This window comes from Adiantum capillus-veneris, chromosome 30 (genome assembly GCF_014529385.1).
Source record: "Adiantum capillus-veneris isolate H3 chromosome 30, ASM1452938v2, whole genome shotgun sequence".
Lineage (NCBI taxonomy): Eukaryota > Viridiplantae > Streptophyta > Polypodiopsida > Polypodiales > Pteridaceae > Adiantum > Adiantum capillus-veneris.
Genome location: NC_140960.1, coordinates 18,553,382 through 18,571,343, shown reverse-complemented (window position 1 = coordinate 18,571,343; position 17,962 = coordinate 18,553,382). Strand labels below are relative to the sequence as shown.

At 41.3% G+C, this 17,962-nt stretch overlaps 1 pseudogene; it reads left to right on the top strand.

The window, feature by feature from the left end:
* Positions 1–14,341: 14,341 nt before the first annotated feature.
* LOC147417622 (uncharacterized) lies at positions 14,342–16,043 on the top strand (annotated as a pseudogene).
* The last annotated feature ends 1,919 nt before the right edge of the window (positions 16,044–17,962 follow it).

Sequence of the window (17,962 nt, the reverse complement as noted above, 5' to 3'; positions counted from 1 at the left end):
GCATCTGCAAATATCACCAAATAGCCTTTTTAAGCATTACCATTTAATTATTTATTAAATTAAAAAAAAAGAAACAAGAAAAAAATAAAAGAAAAGCACGCAATCATGGCACATCTTCCTCATGCACCCACGATTGCAGAGCAACTTCAAAATTTGCAGCAGTCACTCACATATGAACGCATGTGAAGGCAAGAACTTGAAGATAAATTATTGCATTCTGCACGCACCGAATCTGCACCGACACCCAAGAAAAACAAAATTAGCAGAAAAGCCTTCACTTTCAAAGATTTTGATGGCACTAAAGATGCTAGCACGGTTCTAGCATGGGTTAGTTAACTAGATGACTACTTTCATGATGAAGACTTTCCCGAGCGTGAAATGGTAAAGTGTGCATCCAATCATCTCACTAGCAGCGCTGCATTGTGGTGGAACGCCACCAAACAACATGGAAGAAGACCACGCACATGGAATGCATTTAAAAAAGTGTGTTTACTCCAATTTTTGCCCACACGGTACAAAGCTCAGGCACGACGTCAATGGGATTTAATTCGACAGGGTAGAAATGAAGATGTACAGGGTTACACTGACCGTTTTTGGAATTGTCTAATTCAATTGCAAGCTATTGAGCATGTTAGTCACAGGAAATTGAAGCGAAAGTACATATCAGGCTTGGCACTACAAATTAGTGCTGAGGTAGATATGTTCGAACCAGATTCTCTGTCAAAGGCCATTAATTTGGCTCTCAACGCAGAAAAGAAGAAAGGTGGACATTCCTCTCACACTGATAAACCTGCTAACACTAACCGCAACAAGAGACCTCCTTTCTCTCCTAACTTTGACAGAAGCAAACACCAAAGCCGTACCTTTTTCAAAAGACGAAGATTTGACAATCCTCCTACCACTTCTCAACCTCATACGAGCAACAACAACAACAACACTCAGCAAAGAGGCAACCAACACCCTTCCAACCAGTGTTTTCCTCCAAATTCTAATGGTAATAAAAAGGTGAAGTGTTTTAAATGCTTTCAGTATGGTCACTATACAGATAAGTGCCCAAATGGTCATGCTAAGGGCAATGGTCAATCCAATAGCCATTCCAATGGAGTCAACAGAAATTCAAATAAAAAACCCTTCAACAACAACCGCCCCAACGGAGCTACTCTTAACCTCATCGAAGATGCTATACCTGACGACAACTAAGTGGAAGTTAACTACGGTGAGGGATATGATCCTGATTATGATAACGATGACAACCCATCCTCAGGTACTCCTATATCTCCTCACACTTTGTTTAAAGTGCAAGGCACTGTTAACGGTGAAAATGTCACCATTCTGCTAGATGACGGTAGTAGCCATGATTTTATTTCCACACGATTGGCACAACAACTATCACTCTCTGAAATTTCATCACCTCACAAGGTCAAAACTGTTTTTAATAATCAACGTTTTAATTGTAAAACTCAAGTCACTATTGAAGTTTGCATTGGTGAATTCACACAAGCACGTACATTTTTGGTAGCACCATTGCATGGTCTTGATATGATTTTGGGAATGCCATTTCGTCATGAATTTGACCCGTTGATTAATTATAAAACACGTACAATGTCTCTCACTCATAATAATAAAACTTTCTCCATCCAAGCAACACTGGTACAACCAAAATTTCCACTTCTCTCTCACACTCAAGCCAAACGAGCAATTTGAAAACAGGGGAAAACATATCTAGTCTTGGTAAATCAAATTTCTGCTGCACCAGAAACTTCACATAACTCCACCCATGATGAATTCCTCTCTCAATTTAAAGATTGTTTCATGCATGATCTGCCACCTGGAATTCCACCCTCACGCCCAGAAGACCACAAAATTGACATCATACCGGGTAGTGAACCTCCTTGTAGAGCACCTTATCGTGTAAATCCTACCGCACACAGGGAAATACAAACTCAAATTACTGATTTACTTGATCGAGGCCTAATCCGACCTAGTAGTTCACCATACGGAGCTCCCGTACTTCTTGTCAAGAAGAAAAATGGACCCTTTCGTATGTGTATCGACTACAGGGCTTTAAACAAGTTCACCACTAAGAATAGGCTTCGTAATGGACCCTTTCGTATGTGTATCAACTACAGGGCTTTAAAAAAAATGGACCCTTTCGTATGTGTATCGACTACAGGGCTTTAAACAAGATCACCATTAAGAATAGGTTTCCAATTCCTAGAGTGGATGACCTATTAGACAAACTGAAAGGGGCACACATCTTTAGCAAAATTGACCTTAAATCAGGGTATCACCAAGTCAAAATGTTTGAACATGATGTCTACAAAACTGCTTTCAGAACACAAACTAGACATTATGAATTTCTTGTCATGCCATTTGGTTTGAAAAATGCACCAGCTACATTCACACGCATGATGAATCGAATTTTCATTGACCATCAAGATTTTGTGATTGTATTTTTTAATGACATTTTGGTATTCAGTAAATCTGAAGAAGAGCATAAGCAACATTTAACACGTGTATTTGATCTGCTTGCACCAAATCACTTGTATTTGAATCCTGAAAAGAGTTCATTTTTCCGATCCGAAATTGAATATTTGGGACATATTGTATCGGGTAAGGGAATACATGTCGATCCAAAGAAAATTGAAGCCATTCAATCCTGGCCTAAACCCAAAAACTTGCATGAGCTACGATCTTTTATTGGTCTTTGTAGCTATTACAGGAAATTTGTTCGTAATTTTGCTTACAAAGCACATTATTTGACTCTCTTATTGAAGAAAAACACACCTTATGAATGGACTGATTTGCAAGAAAGCTCATTTAATGCACCTGTATTGCAATTGCCTGATTTTGAAAGACCATTCTTTGTGGTAGTCACTGATGCTAGTGGAAAAGGTATCGGTGCAGTCCTTATGCAAGATAACCATCCAATTGCTTTCGAAAGTCGTAAATTCAAATCGTCTGAAACAAAGTTCAGTACTTATGATAAAGAGTTGACTGCTGTGGTACATGCATTGAAAATCTGGAAACACTATGTAATGGGTATTGACTTGATCATTAAAACCGATCAACAAAGTATCAAATATTTACTTTCTCAGCCCTTAATAGATGATAGACATATTAAGTGGGCCGCTTTTATTCAAAGTTTTCAGCCCAACATTCAATACCAACCTGGTAAAGAAAACATTGTAGCTGATGCTTTGAGTAGACGACCCTCACTTAATCATCTATCAACTATTACGGAAACTTCATTTGACTCTATGCCTGACACTTATGCACATGATGATGACTTCAAAACGACATGGTTGCACATGCTTGATAATTCTGTACACACATTTCTCGAATACACTATTCAAGAAAACTTCCTTTATTTCAAACAAAAATTGTGTGTGACTAAACCTTTCCGTACATTAATTATTGAAGAATTGCACAAACCCCCTTACGCGGGACATAGAGGATTTGCTGCAACTTTTCAAAATTTATGTCGTGATTTCTATTGGCCTACTATGAGAATGGATGTTAAACAGTATGTGTCAACTTGTTTGATTTGTCAAAAAATCAAAGCAGCTACAGGTAAGAAATTGGGACTTTTACACCCTCTCCCCATTCCTGAAAGACCTTGGGAACATATTTCCATGGATTTTGTTACTGGTTTCCCACTCACAATGCACAAACATGACATGATATGGACTATTATGGATCGTTTCTCTAAAGAAGCGTACTTTGTTCCATGTAAGAAAACACTCACAGCACATCAAGCTGCACTTTTGTTTCTTAAGACTGTTTTTCCACATCATGGTTTGCCTAAAGTCATTATTTATGATCGAGACTCAAAATTTTGTAGTGCTTTTTGGACTACTGTATTAGAAAATCTTGGGACTACACTTGACTTCACTTCTGCATTTCATCCTGAATCTAATGGTCAAATCGAAGTCACCAACTGCACTATTATTGACTTGTTAAAAGCTTATGTTTCTTCTCAACCTAAGAAATGGGATGATTACCTACATATTTTGCAATTTGCATACAACAACACCACTCACACTGCCACGGGTAAATCTCCATTTGAAATTATATATGGTCACTCACTTCCTACTCCTGCTTCACGTCTTTCTAATGTTGTGCCTGCCGCTGATGATTTCACTACTGACTTTCATGATATTTATGCAAGTGTGCATTCTTCCATTAAACACTCACAAGAACTTTACACCAAGCATGCTAACAAGCACCGCAAGGCACACCAATTCAAACAAGGTGATCATGTTTTACTTCGCATCGAAAAACGAAGGATCAAAAGTGTTGATACTAATGTATTTGTTAAGCTTGCTCCTCGTTTTTATGGACCTTTCAAAATTTCAGCTGTCATTAATGATGTTTCTTTTCGTTAAGACCTACCTGCACATTGGCACATTCACAATGCCTTTCACATTAGTCTTTTACGCCCATTCCGAGGACCCCTACCTACACACCATATTTATGAAGACCCACCTTCACTTGTAGACCAAGAAGAGCAACTCATCCCTGACAAAATAGTTGACCATGAGACCACCACTACACGCACTGGAATGGTTTATAACCATTACCTTTTGACTTTCAAGGGCCACCCTAGAGAGGATGCCAAATGGATGCCTGAAAAGTTTTTTCGCAACTTTCCCGACCTTCTCCACACTTTCCATCACTCACGGCCAGTTGATTTCTCTATTGAGCAACTGAGGACAGTTGCTATCCCTGGTGGGAGGGATGTTACGAGACTGGACACCCTCCTGTTGTAGTGGTTAGCTACAATTGGGATAGCTGTGCATAATGGTTAATTATGGGTTGTCTATTTATTTTACTAATTGAGTTGATGATGATTTTGTAGAGTGGAATGCGGGGAGTTGATGGAGAGGCGACGGCAATTACTCTTGGCCATTTTATATTTGCACAGTATCTTAGAACCTCATTTCAATAAGCCACTATGGCTCTGTAAATAGTTGTAGTGGGAACTCCCCTTATGGGTCATGCAAGAACTAATGAGCTTCACTCATTTACAAAAGTGAAAGTGGTTGTAAAAGAGGGGCCTCAATTTTTGGCACCTTAAACTCAAAATAATATATTAAATACCAACTCCACAAGAGAGATGCCGTGGAGTTTGGGGCTAGATTTAGGCCTTTCTCTTGCAGATTCTCTTCTCTACTCTCTTAAGCTATGGTTATTTGCTGTGTACTCTCTAATCTAGTCTCCATCTCTTACACATCTCTTACACTCTCTTACAAGTTTGTCTATGTCAATTCTATGTTTACTATGTGTGTGTGTCATAGTCTAGGTGAGTGTGTGTGCTTGGAAATTGGAAGAAGAGGTGGATAGTTTGATGGTGATTGCTTGGAAGCTTGTGTTGAGTATTTTAAGCGGTCGATCTCCCCCTCTTCTCCCAACAATTATCCTGCCCTTGAAGAGATTTTTGATATGTTGTGTTCATTATTCTTGATTTCTAGCATTTGAAGTTTCAAGATTTCCTCTAATGGCATGAGTGCAAGGTTGTCCAAATTGGGCCACAATGCTTGTCCTGCTTGGGGGCCATCATTGGTGACGGAATAGCTAGATGCCTTGCACAAAGTAATCTACTTGAACAACCATCATTTCTTGCCCCAAAGTCATAGCAAATACAAGGGTTCAACAAATGGGAAGACTCCTCTAAAGTACACAATGGAAAATTGGGCAAGAATTTGGGAAGAGAACTACCAAAGTGGTCCACCCCCATCTACTCCACCAAAAGGTATGTCAAGGAGCTCCATAATTTTAAGGCTTCCCTATTGGAAGGACTTCAAAAGTGGTCCACCCCTATCTACTCCACAAAAAAGTATGTCAAGGTACTCCATATTTTTACGGCTTTCATATTGGAAGGACTTAAAAATACAACACCTCTTGGATCCCATGCACTTATTTAAGAATGTTTCTCACACCCTTTGGGACCACATTACAAGCCAAAGGGACTCATTGGGGGAAAGGGAGGATTTGAGGGCCTTGAAAAATCCTCTTGCATCTGCCACTCCACGTTGAGGTCCCAATGGAAACATTGTGCTTCCTAAAGCCCCATGGATTCTAACCAAAGATGAGATTGATCAAGTGAAGGGTTCCATTGCCTCTATTTGCACACCCACTGGATACAAGAGATCATTAAAGGGATCTTTTACATAGGCAAAGAAAGGTGGAAGCATTCAATTGTATGGGTTGAAGTCTCATGATTGGCACAAGATGTTACATGTAATTTTTCATTTCTTATGTTGTCCCTCATTTAGTTTAGATATTGAATATTGTGTATAACTAGAATAATATCATTCTCTTATTTTTTAAACTTTTTAGTTCATTTTTCTTGTATGTGCACATACGGGGACAAGAAAATGAGGGAAGCTATTTTCAAACTCCGCAAGTTAGTAAGGTACATTATATCTCCAATCCACCAAAGTTTTCTATATATACTAAATCCTCAACATGCATTTAGTGTATTGTTGTTGTATTATCTTGTACATTTGTAATCTCTAACGCCTCTCCACTAAAATTGAAATGTGGGGAAAGATTCCATTTATAAGACTGAGTTTGCATACAAAAATTTGGAATCTTTTATAATATAAGGAATTTGATGGCATGCTATATATAAATGGAAAGATCTCGATGAATACATTCTAAATCCAAAAGGTCCAAAAAGTTTTGATTTCATTCGTTAAAATTTTACCATGTGACCGTTTTGGACAACAGATAGAAAGTCAAAGTCCTTATAGGGCTTCTTTGAGAGTCCAAATTTTCCCTAATGAGTCCTCCTCTTGGTTCATGTGGTTGTGAAGATAGCTATGTGTGGAGAAATGCATGCATGATAGATGTTCTTTTAGAGATTTTTTTAAAGATTCTCAAAGATTTTGTGCAGTTATGTGCCTAGCCAGAGACATGCATGGTTGAAGGATGGATCATGTTAAGAGGCAGTTGTATATACATTTCATAGCATTTGGTTTCTATTGATTCATATATGTCTTGCGTGTGGTCAGATGAAGAGGATGAAAGGATGACTTTACACTTACCAAGTGGGAAGGGAAAATAAGTTAGCATGGGCCATCTATGTCAAGTGGTCAATAACTTTTGCATCCTCAATGCAAAGGTTATGACCAAGTGGACTGACTTGTGAACAATGGAAAAAGTAACGTGTTTGCAAGAGAGGAAAGCATAGAAGCAAGCCTACAGAGATAGGAGGGCACCCCCGGTTCCTCAATACCTTGCATGTTTTCCAGATTTGATTAGTCCCAAGTGGATCCATGAGAGAATCACCAAAGCAAAGACATGTGGAGAGGTCATCACCCACAAAGAGTGGGAGTATGCACGAGGTTGCATGCCAAAGATAGAGTCCTCATACGTGTAAACCATATTGTATAGTTTTAACTTTATCTTTGTAGTTGATTGTATCTTTTTCCTATTCTACAACATCTTTCCTTTAACTCTGTAGTCAGAGATTTGACACTTTTGTACACACCACATTGAAGAGCGTTGAAACACCATGTATTGTGGCATCATGGGAAAATTTGACACAAACACTGATAAGGCCAGGTACTATGGGATTATTGAAAGGATACTAAAGGGTGATTTTAGAATCTTTCATACCTTCATCTTCAAATGCACGTGGTTTGAAAATGAGTCTAGATGGCGTGAAAATGGAATCTACATGGTGGACTCTAGTGTGCATCATATGGGGAGGTATGACAACTTAGTTTTACCATACAATTGTGAGCAAGTGAGTGATTACTAGATTTATCTTTATTTTCTTGTACTATAATACCAATTTTAGTCATTTTGAACTTCTATTCTATAGTTCATCTATATCCCATTGATTTAATAACCAAAAATTTGGTTGTTGTTCCAATAACATCTCAAGGAAGAACCTTTTTTGCCACTAATGAAATGAAGACCATCTTTGATCATCTCCCACCTACTACTTTGGATGAGGAGGAGGCCGAGGAGAGAGAGAGATCAATGAATCATATCCCACCACCAATCTTAGCAAGAAGGATGATTGTCATGATGATGATGATGAGATGGAAGACAATGAATTCAAAGATGATGAAGCCAACACATCTACAAATGACGATTCAGTTTCTCTTATTGTCAATTTAGGAGCCATGATTTTAAATTTAGATAATGCTACTTATAGAGATATTTTTAAAGATGATTCATAAACATTTTGTATATTCTTTTCTATGAAAATATTTTTCCATGTCGCCCCTTCCTCTCTCTCTCTCTCTCTCTCTCTCTCTCTCTCTCTCTCTCATGATCAAATATCTATCATTTTTTTGTCCAATTTTTAATGAGAAATATCAAATGCTTTTTTTTTGGTAGAATAGAAAGAAGTACTCAAATTTGATTAATTTTTTCCCATAGTGTTGCGTGGTAATGCTATGGTAGATGAGGGCCATTACAACCTCTCTCTCCCCTCTCTGTCATGCATACACACCCACCTTCACACATTTTCTTATGTGGTTGTTTGAAGAGGGTATGGATATAAGTGGAGTTAGCGTTTTGTGTTGTGCGCAGTGCGAGAGTGCTCCCGCTATTGCAGAGTGATTTAATTGGACAAGAGCTCTTCTATTATGCTCCTTGCTTAGCATCTCTTCACAACAAGAGAGCTCACCATCATCACTATGTAAAGCCGTTCAGAATATGCAAGTAATGCAAGGATGAAGTCCCTATGGTGAAATGTGTGTGGTGTTTGAGAGAAGAGTGTGAGCCTCTACTATTTCGTATAGGGTTGTGCTGCTACTGCGGCATTTTCTCCGCTACAGAGGTTTGGTCTGGTGGAACTTATGCTCAGTTGCGAAGACACTGTTTGGTTGGCGACGTCTGGTTGGGCCTTTCTGTGAAGTCCCAAGCGGTGTTCTATGCTAGTTCAAGGGTCTGGCTCTCTGAAGGTTATTGGCTTCCGGAAAAAAAGCCTGTGTATGGTCGTTACTAGCTGTAGTTATGTGGTTGTATTATATTGTTACGGCTCCATGTAAAGCTGGATGGACTTGTCTTGTATGCTTGGGAGTTTGTGTTGGTCATGGGTTCCCTAGAGCGCAAGGCTATTGTTGTGAGTCGCAGTTGTGATCGTCTTGGTGGCACTCTTCAGAGTTATGTAATTGGTTCTCTTTTTTTAGATGTCGTGGTCAAATTCCAGAAGTATCCGTATTGTATGAGATCCATGGCTCGTGTTGAGCATGGACGGGATGTAATTTGTTTTGTTATTATGCTCATAGTAAAAACACCACTCACAGTTGTGAGTTTGGCCCAAAAAAAAAAGATAATACTATCTTAGTATCAGGTTAGTGCTTACCATAGGTCTAAAAAAGTTTTGTATTTTACCAGTTCAACTTCAATTTCATTATGTGGAATCTTCGCAAGGTGCTTCAAAATCTCACTTTTAATTTCAATTTTCATTACCTCATTTGAACCCAGTAGGTCTGTACGCATGTCTCATCGAGGGGAATCTCACAAAATACCTAGCTTTGGGAAAAGGAAAAAGAATAAGGAAAGGCGAGAGACGTCCAGAAGGCGGTGGCTCCACGTTCTCCTCTCTCTGTCTCTCACACACGCGCACACAGGCGAGTGGAGACATTTGGAAATTCTCTCTCTCTCTCTCTCTCTCTCTCTCTCTCTCTCTCTCTCTCGGCATGGCGCAGAAGGGTATCAAAAATGGAGTGTGTGTGCGCGCTCGGGAGCAGGGCATGCAAATGTGTGGAAGAGTGGTTGTCGAGCAGCGCGAGGATCTCTGCAATAGCCTCGAATGCAGATCTTACACATCATTAGGCAACTATCGAGATGTGCACAGGGAAGAGAGCGAGAGAGGGAGAATGAGGGTGATAGAAAGAGGAGTGATGGTGTTTGGAGAGGACGGATATTGCTGTGGCACAGGTCTTGTGGAGCAGTCGGTTGCACTTATTGAGCTCTCTCTCTCTCTCTCTCTCTCTCTCTCTCTCTCTCGTGTTGCCTCCATGCGCTTCAGTTCTTTTTATGGCCATCAGCGATAGCATCCATCGGGAGATCGACTCACCATAGGAATGGACTGTGTCTCTCTTTCTCAACTGAGTGCACAGAAAACAGTCCGCTCTGTGTGTGGGCAGGCCGGACGCATGCAGGGCGGGAACAAGGAAATGCATATGATGGTGGTGCGTAGTCCATGGAGAGAGAGAGAGAGAGAGAGAGAGAGAGAGAGAGGCGAAGAGAGCGGGGGCGTGCAGGAGACGATGGGAGATGACTCCACTTTCTTTGGAAAAGTGGGGAGTGAGCAAGGAATCTAGATAGATTCCGCTTATTGAAAGTAGGTGGAAGTAGTAAGGCTCAAGCTAAACCACTAGGCTACAAGCCTATGATGATGTATATGGTGGCCTTAAACATAAAAAAAACAAACCAATGCGTGTCCACCTCTCCCCCGCTTCCTTTCTTCTTTCTTACCCGCACCCGTCCCTTTTCCTTTCTTCCCTCTCTCTGCTACTAAATTTACTTTTTGTGTTTTTTTAGTTCTAAGGGAGATTCTCTCTCTCTCTCCAAAATGCAAAGTCTCACAATTTTTTCCCTTCCGCGCCCCATGTCCGTGGCATCCCAATATGCAAACAACGTCCAACTTTTTCTCTCTGTTCTTAGAACTACAAACCAACCATGGCTTCAATCATCCTATCATTATTCTTTGGCCCCCCCCCCCCCCCCAAAAAGGCGGTGGCATCCAAATCCCCTAGCTCAATCTCATTCCCCTCACTTCTCATTTTTCGTGCACTATTGGCTTGCCCCTTCTCTCTCGTGCCCCTTGATTAAAGCGCTACCCTGCATCAGGGTGGTACAATGGTAGGCTCGTACCCTACTGCTCTCTATCACATGCCTCATACCCTCACACTCCCTCCATCCTCTCGTGTGTAGCTTGCAATAGTTGCACGGTGGTCATGCTACTCGTCCTCCCTTGCACTGTCGCCATCCTCTCCATGCTCCATCATCGCACAAGCGGCTAGATCAACATGGCACTACTTGGCATTTTGATGAACAAACAGAGAGAAATTAAAATTTAAAAGCAAAAGGCCTTGCAGCCCTGGTTCACACATCCACCCTCTAGCCTTGTTATGCCTCTATCCCACTCATGGCTCTACCCAGTAGCACACACACGAAATTTTGCAAGAGGTTCTACCCTCAGACACATCACCTTGACCATGGCAACATTTACGGGGAGAGAGAGAGAGAGAGAGAGACCATGCTTACCTGACACATGCTCTCTCTCTCTCTCTCTCTCTCTCGACTCTCTCTCATCGCCCTGATAGTGTGTGAGCAAAAAAAATCTATCTTTGTCTATCGTCACACAAAAATCCCGCGCTTACAAATGGTGAATGAGATCTCATGCTCTCGAGTCTCCTCACACTTCCCCTTTTCCATGTGTATTAGACCCCAACTTTAAGGAACAGTCGAGAGAAAAGTTGATCTCAACTTCTAACTTCCTCTAAGTTTCACTTAAACAACCAAGCATGAGCATCTCCTGTGATTCTTATCAAAACAAATGAAAAAAACGTTTTGGCCGCTTTTATTTTTTATTTACTACTTTGGTCTAGATACACATTATTAGATGGAATCTACGCGGATGCCATTTGAATCCCCTCCTTAATTCTTAAACAAACCCCACAATGCCTCACCGCCCACACGTAGGAAAGAAGTTCGTTGCACTTGTTGATCCTACCTTGGTTGCAATTCTTCAATCGAGTAGGTGCTGCCAATCTTTCTAAGGGTCACATTAAGTGGAATCTCTTTGGATTCTTGTATGGATTTGAGGTGAAAAAGAGGGGTGGATGGCACATGGAGATAGGATGCGCACATGTAGCAAACCCGGCAGAACGACGGTGAGGGGAGAACTGCAAGCCTCAAATCAGTGTCTAGCACACATGCAGAGAAATCGGCGCCGTTCATGAGCTTGTTAGGAGCCCTTTCAATGTGTCAAAGCCTGTCAGTCAATCACAAGCACTCCCGCTTCACCAACGGTGCTCGTCGACTACAAACGACAGTGAAGGGGGCAGTGACATTCTGATAGAGCTGGTGGCGCAACAGTTGGAATCATACAGGGGCGTCATGGGCCTGAGGTGGGCCTTGTGCACTTTTTGAACGCTCAGAGAGCCCTGAGGCGTGCATGTGCGCACGCTAATAGAGAGAGAGAGAGAGAGAGAGAGAGAGAGAGAGAGAGAGAGAGAGAGAGAGAGAGAGAGAGAGAGAGAGAGAGAGAGACCATCAATCTTCAATCTTCTTATGAAAAGAGACAACTTTTTTTACTTTGGAAATATTTAATCTCACTATCAAAGGTGTTTTGGGAATTTTGGAAAATTTGAAGGGCATTTTCAACCTGCACGACAGAGGCGGCCCAAGCCTGGCACAGGGCAGACACGTGGTTGCAAGGAAGAGGCAGGTGCAGGACAACTAGGATCCAAGTGGAGGGTAGGGTGTGGGTGCAAGCTGTCAGAGCGTGCTCCATCTGTATTTCGCATGCAATTACCCAAGAGGAAGCAATAGATCTTCTCGGTATGGTGAAGGAATGTGGTCATTATTGTGTGGTGACGGGTGGGCTTACCCTGCAAGGAATCACGTAGCAAGGAGGAAATGGCCACGGCTGCAGTTGGAGAGTGAGAGAGGGACACATATTCGCTATGTGTGAGGGTTGGAGGGTGTAAGAAAGTGATCAGAGGACGAGAGAGATTGGCTCTCTGTGAGGCCAAGGTGCAACCTCAGGAAGAGGAACGAGGAGCAGACGGCGGCGGTGGACTATGAGGGGTAGAGAGAGAGGCGGTTTGTGTGAGGCTAACGTATAGAGAGAGAGAGAGAGAGAGAGAGAGAGAGAGAGAGAGAGAGAGAGAGAGAGAGAGAGAGAGAGAGAGAGAGAGAGAGAGAGAGACAACTACTGCGTGTTAGGGCGAACACCAAGGAGTCTTGGAGGTTGCGAGGCTATCAATCAGGATGTGTGTGTTGTGTGTGTGTGTGTTTTTCCCATTGCCTTTGCGGGTGCAGGGGAAGCAGCTATCGAGCACATGTAGGCCGACAAAGTGCGGATAGGGCAAGGAGGAGCTACGCGCCACATCTGCTAGAGCTGAGTAGGATGTCTGCACACTGCCGGGGGGGGGGGGGGGGGGGGGGGGGGGGGGGGGGGGGGGAGGGGGGGCATGACGGCTTTGCACGGAAATTCAAAAAGGGGGGATCTTGGAACATTTATGCTAATAAAACAATATAGACCGAGTAGTAGTAGGTAACTAGAGCAAAAGAGGGTGATAACCCACACAAAGGCGGAAACCCAAGAAGCGAGGAGGAACCCCAGCAAGGGCCATGACCATGAAAGGTTCCCAAATACACCATTTAAATCTCAGCGGATAGAGGCATCACAGAGGCCTCTTAGAGAGAGAGAGAGAGAGAGAGAGAGAGAGAGAGAGAGAGAGAGAGAGAGAGAGAAAGAGAGATCCTCGTGATGTGCCCTTGCAACGCCATTGGACCCTTCTTGCTCTCTGTCTGTGTTTGAGTCCGTCCATACATTCATCATTCCCTGCGACAGATAGTTCCAATGCAAGATGAGAGAGAGAGAGAGAGAGAGAGAGAGAGAGAGAGAGAGAGAGAGAGAGAGAGAGAGAGAGAGAGAGAGAGAGAGAGAGAGAGAGATGCCTCTATTGTGCCTATAGATCTACATCAGCGGGTATGCATTCTTCCGTGGTTGAGAGAACGCCTCTCCTGGTCGCGAACCTGCAGCAGAGAGAGATAGAGTCAGGGTGCCTCTAGTGCGCCCCTCGTCACTATGTGGCATGGCTGGATTCCAGAGGGGATCTATGGTGGGAAAGGGAAGCGGGAAGCGAAACGTAATCCTAGTCGTCCGGTGAATCGGTGAACTAGGGGTGAACTAGGGGTGAACTACGTGTGAACTAGGGTTGAACTAGGATGTGGTGAACTAGGGTGGAAAAGCAAATTGCACATCTTTTTAGGAAGATTGATTAATGATTGGAGGTGAACTTGGGGTAAACTAGGCCTGAAAAGTAGATTTGCACATAATCCAAGGACAGTTAAAGGGCAGACATTATTACTTTGAGAAGGCACATTTTAAAAAGCCAAACCTTCACATAGGGGGACTCTAATGTGCACGTATAGTGAGGAGAGAGAGATTTGAAATTAGTGAACTAACAGTAAACTATGGTGAACTAGAGGTAAACTAAGGTTTTTTTACTTCACCATACTGAACTAGGGGTGAACTAAGGGTAAACTAGTGGTGAACTTGGCCTTGCAATGTGGGTTCACAGAGGTGAACTAAGGATGAACTAGGAATGAACTAAACTCAGCTTCCTACAATATGGAATCACTTGAAGACCATGCGGGCACCGAGATCATATCGGACCTAGAGTGGGAGAGTGACTCAAGCAGTAGCAACACATGTGATCAAGCTAGTGACTCTCCGAGCTCCTTTGAAGGTGATGAAGTCTTATCGCGAAGGACACAAACAAGGTTACCTTCCTTCGATCCACTAGCATATGTTTCTCCTATTATCTATTCTTTTGAAAGGAGTACTTATGATTTGATGAAGAATGTGATTAGGGATGACACTTTAATCACCTTGGTAGCTCTTAAAGCTTGTGATACTAGAGGGGTGCTAGATTTGGGTAGATGGAGAAAAATGAAGGAAGGTTTGTGCTTGGGACAACCTGAAGATGGCATGAGTTATCTCATGAGTTATCTTTGTTTACCCTCATCATCTTCAAAGCTCAAGATATCTTATCTCGAAGAATGGGGGAACATTGTCCAAGGTTGCCACACAAAGGGGTATGAACAAAATCACTTGGGGATAGAAGATACCATAAAAATGATCAAGCTAGACTGGTGTGTGGACATTAAAAGACATGGGATTCCACTTGACTATGTGAAGGACCTTCTCAGTCCTTGTGAGTGTAACCGATGGAAGGAATACTTAGAGGCATGCAATAGTGCCAAAAGAAAGCATACATATGTGCGTTTTCCGCATCACAAAAGTGTAGATGTATCAGAAGTAAAAGCAGCTTTGGTGGATATTATGGTTGAGCATAAAGTGAGACTTGTTATGGTCCTCTCTAGTAAGAGCTATGGTATCTCTAAGACCACTATCGATTACATTTGTCATAGAGGTGGACAACCCCATAATAAAGGTACCAAAAAGAGGCTTAGAAAAACAAAGAAGTGTGGATGCCCTTTCAAAGTCAAAGTAGAATATCTTGATGGTAACAAAAAGGCCTCCATTTTGTTGTTTCCTCTTCATGAAGGACATACCCTGGTAGTCGTGAGGATTTATACCACTTACCTATCCACCCAAATGTGATTGAGTGTTGTATGGAAGATTTGTTTGATGTTGGCAATGCACAAAGTTTTACAAAGATGTCCTTATCAAAAGAGCAATTACATTATGAACGGTCTTCTTCTGTTGATCAAGTGACCTTCAGATTCTTTATGATACAAAGGGAAGTTTCAATGATGTCATTTCAAATACGAAATCAAGGTATTTACAGGGCTATCTCTTTGATTCAAGTACACTTTGTAATTTCTCGTGGTGAAACTAATGCATTTTAGGTATACTTCTCATTTTGTGCTCCAAGGAAAACTTTCTAGGGATGATTGGACATGTACGTTGACCGAGGCTACAATGCTAAAGAAGCAGGGAAAGGTATCCATAATATTTTGTGCTCGTTTGTGAGAGTTGTAGTGAGCAAAAGTTGTTTGAGCATAGTGCCTATTGAAGCTTTTTTTGTGAAAACATGTAGGTGTGCTACTACCAACCTTACAGTCCTCATGCAGCAAATGACAGTGAAAAGCCCTTTATTCTTATCATTCAAGACCAATGGATGTTGGAAATGGCTATGCGATTCTCTCGGCATAACTCATGGGCTATTGATAGCACTTTTAAGACGAATGCATTTGGGCTACCACTATATTTCGCTATCTTGCCAAACCAACATGGTGTGCGTATTCCAATTTGGTTTATGATGTGCTCTAATGACCCAGGCTCAGACCATGAGAGGATAGCATGAGAGATAACATTATCTACAATCCTATCTAGAATGGGGAATGTTAGACCTACAGCCCTTGTCATTGACAAATCGGCTTTAGAGCTTGAAGCATTCTCAAAGGTCATCAATGGAGATGAATGTTGTTGGCATTCTTATGAAACAGGACCCCGAGAGCAACGTTTTTGCCACATTATTGTGTGTTGGTTCCACACAAAGAAAGCATGGGTGGAAAATCTTCTTCCAAAGGTTTGTGGACTCTTCTTTGTGAATGCAATGCATGTGTGGGTCTCTGTGCACCTTGATAACCAATTGTTCTTGTAGATGTAGGTACCAAAGGAGCTCCAAGATCATCTTTATTCATCAATGACAACACTTATGCATGCCTTCAACGAGGTATAATTTGAGAATCACTACCAAGAACTTATTCAACACTATGCAGAGGTATGTGAAAAATGATTGGTGTGGACGTGACTGCCCATGGCGCAGAAGATGGCCCAAGTTTGGTCGTTTATTCAACTATGGAAATTTTGACACTACCAACTTAGTGGAGAGATCGTGGCAATACATAAAGTATACCTTATAAAAGAGATGGTACATAGATATCTTAGTATGGGGTGTCCAAAACACATCATCCTTGCACTCCATCAAGTCCTAGAGACTTTTTTCTCCATGTTATAAGCTCCTCTTTTAGCCTTTGAATGGATTGGTGCTTGAACCAAGTCTTTGTGAGATGTACATCAAACATAGAGAGTTAGTGAACCATGTAAATCACTAAAGATAGACCATCACATAAAGTTAAGTGTTTTTTCAATGAAAAACATTTACATACCCAGCTCTTTGATCGTTTGCCAAAGGCCCCAGTAATAAGATGCTTCATATAAGCCATAACATAAAACCCACAATCATGGGCATGTGGTTGACAAGGAACCTAGAGACATGCATCAATTTTCAATAGTGAAAAATCATATAAATTGATCTTATCAACATGACAACACATGTGTACAACACTTGAGCCATTGACACATCTCATGTATTTCTAGTGGTGAAAGTCCTTTTCTTGGTTTTGCCATGAACTCTTTCAAACCCTCGTTCAAACAATTCTGAGATAGAATCTCAAGAACTCTCAAGAACCCTACAAGGAATGCTCTTAGATCCAACTCTCACCCAATAACCTCTATATTCCTTACCACATACATACCTATAAACACTAGCAAGATAGGTTGTGCCATTAGAATCCGGCAATGAATTGAAGTACATGATAGCATGCGAATCCCATGGAAATTTGTCAAGCTTTTTGAAGTGATTGTTGAAGATGACATAAAGGACCCAATGGTTCCTTAAACAAGACATAAATATGCAACAAATTAAGCATGACAACCAAAGGTACATCACATCACTTTCAAGCTAAAAGAAAAAGAATAAAGCATACCTACTAACTATTGGTAGAAAAAGGAACCAATGTTTAGACATATCTAAACCTTGCAAGTAATTCTTGATAACTCCAATGTCTTCATGGTGACGTAGTGTAACATAGTCATACCATAAACTATCCATGAACCAAACTTTTTCTAAAATCTTTTTAGGCAATGTGTTTTCTATCCAACTATCACCAAAAAAACAAAGACATTGCGTTGAAAACTTACATAATACACGAAATATTTTTGAAAGCATAGAAATGAGCTCTAAGCTATACTTACATCATAAACAAATTCATTGTTTTTGTGGAAGCTTTGGCATGAGAAATATCTTCAAGCATTTTCATGTCCACTCCCGAAATTATATTAGATCGATGAGATCTAAAGTGAATCGATGATCCACTTTCAAAACTATATGTCAAAGCAAATTCAAACATTAACAAATGATAGAGAATGTCAAACCTTTAGAGGATGGTAATATTCACTTTGCTTTTATGGACTCGTTGCCATTACTACTACTTACTT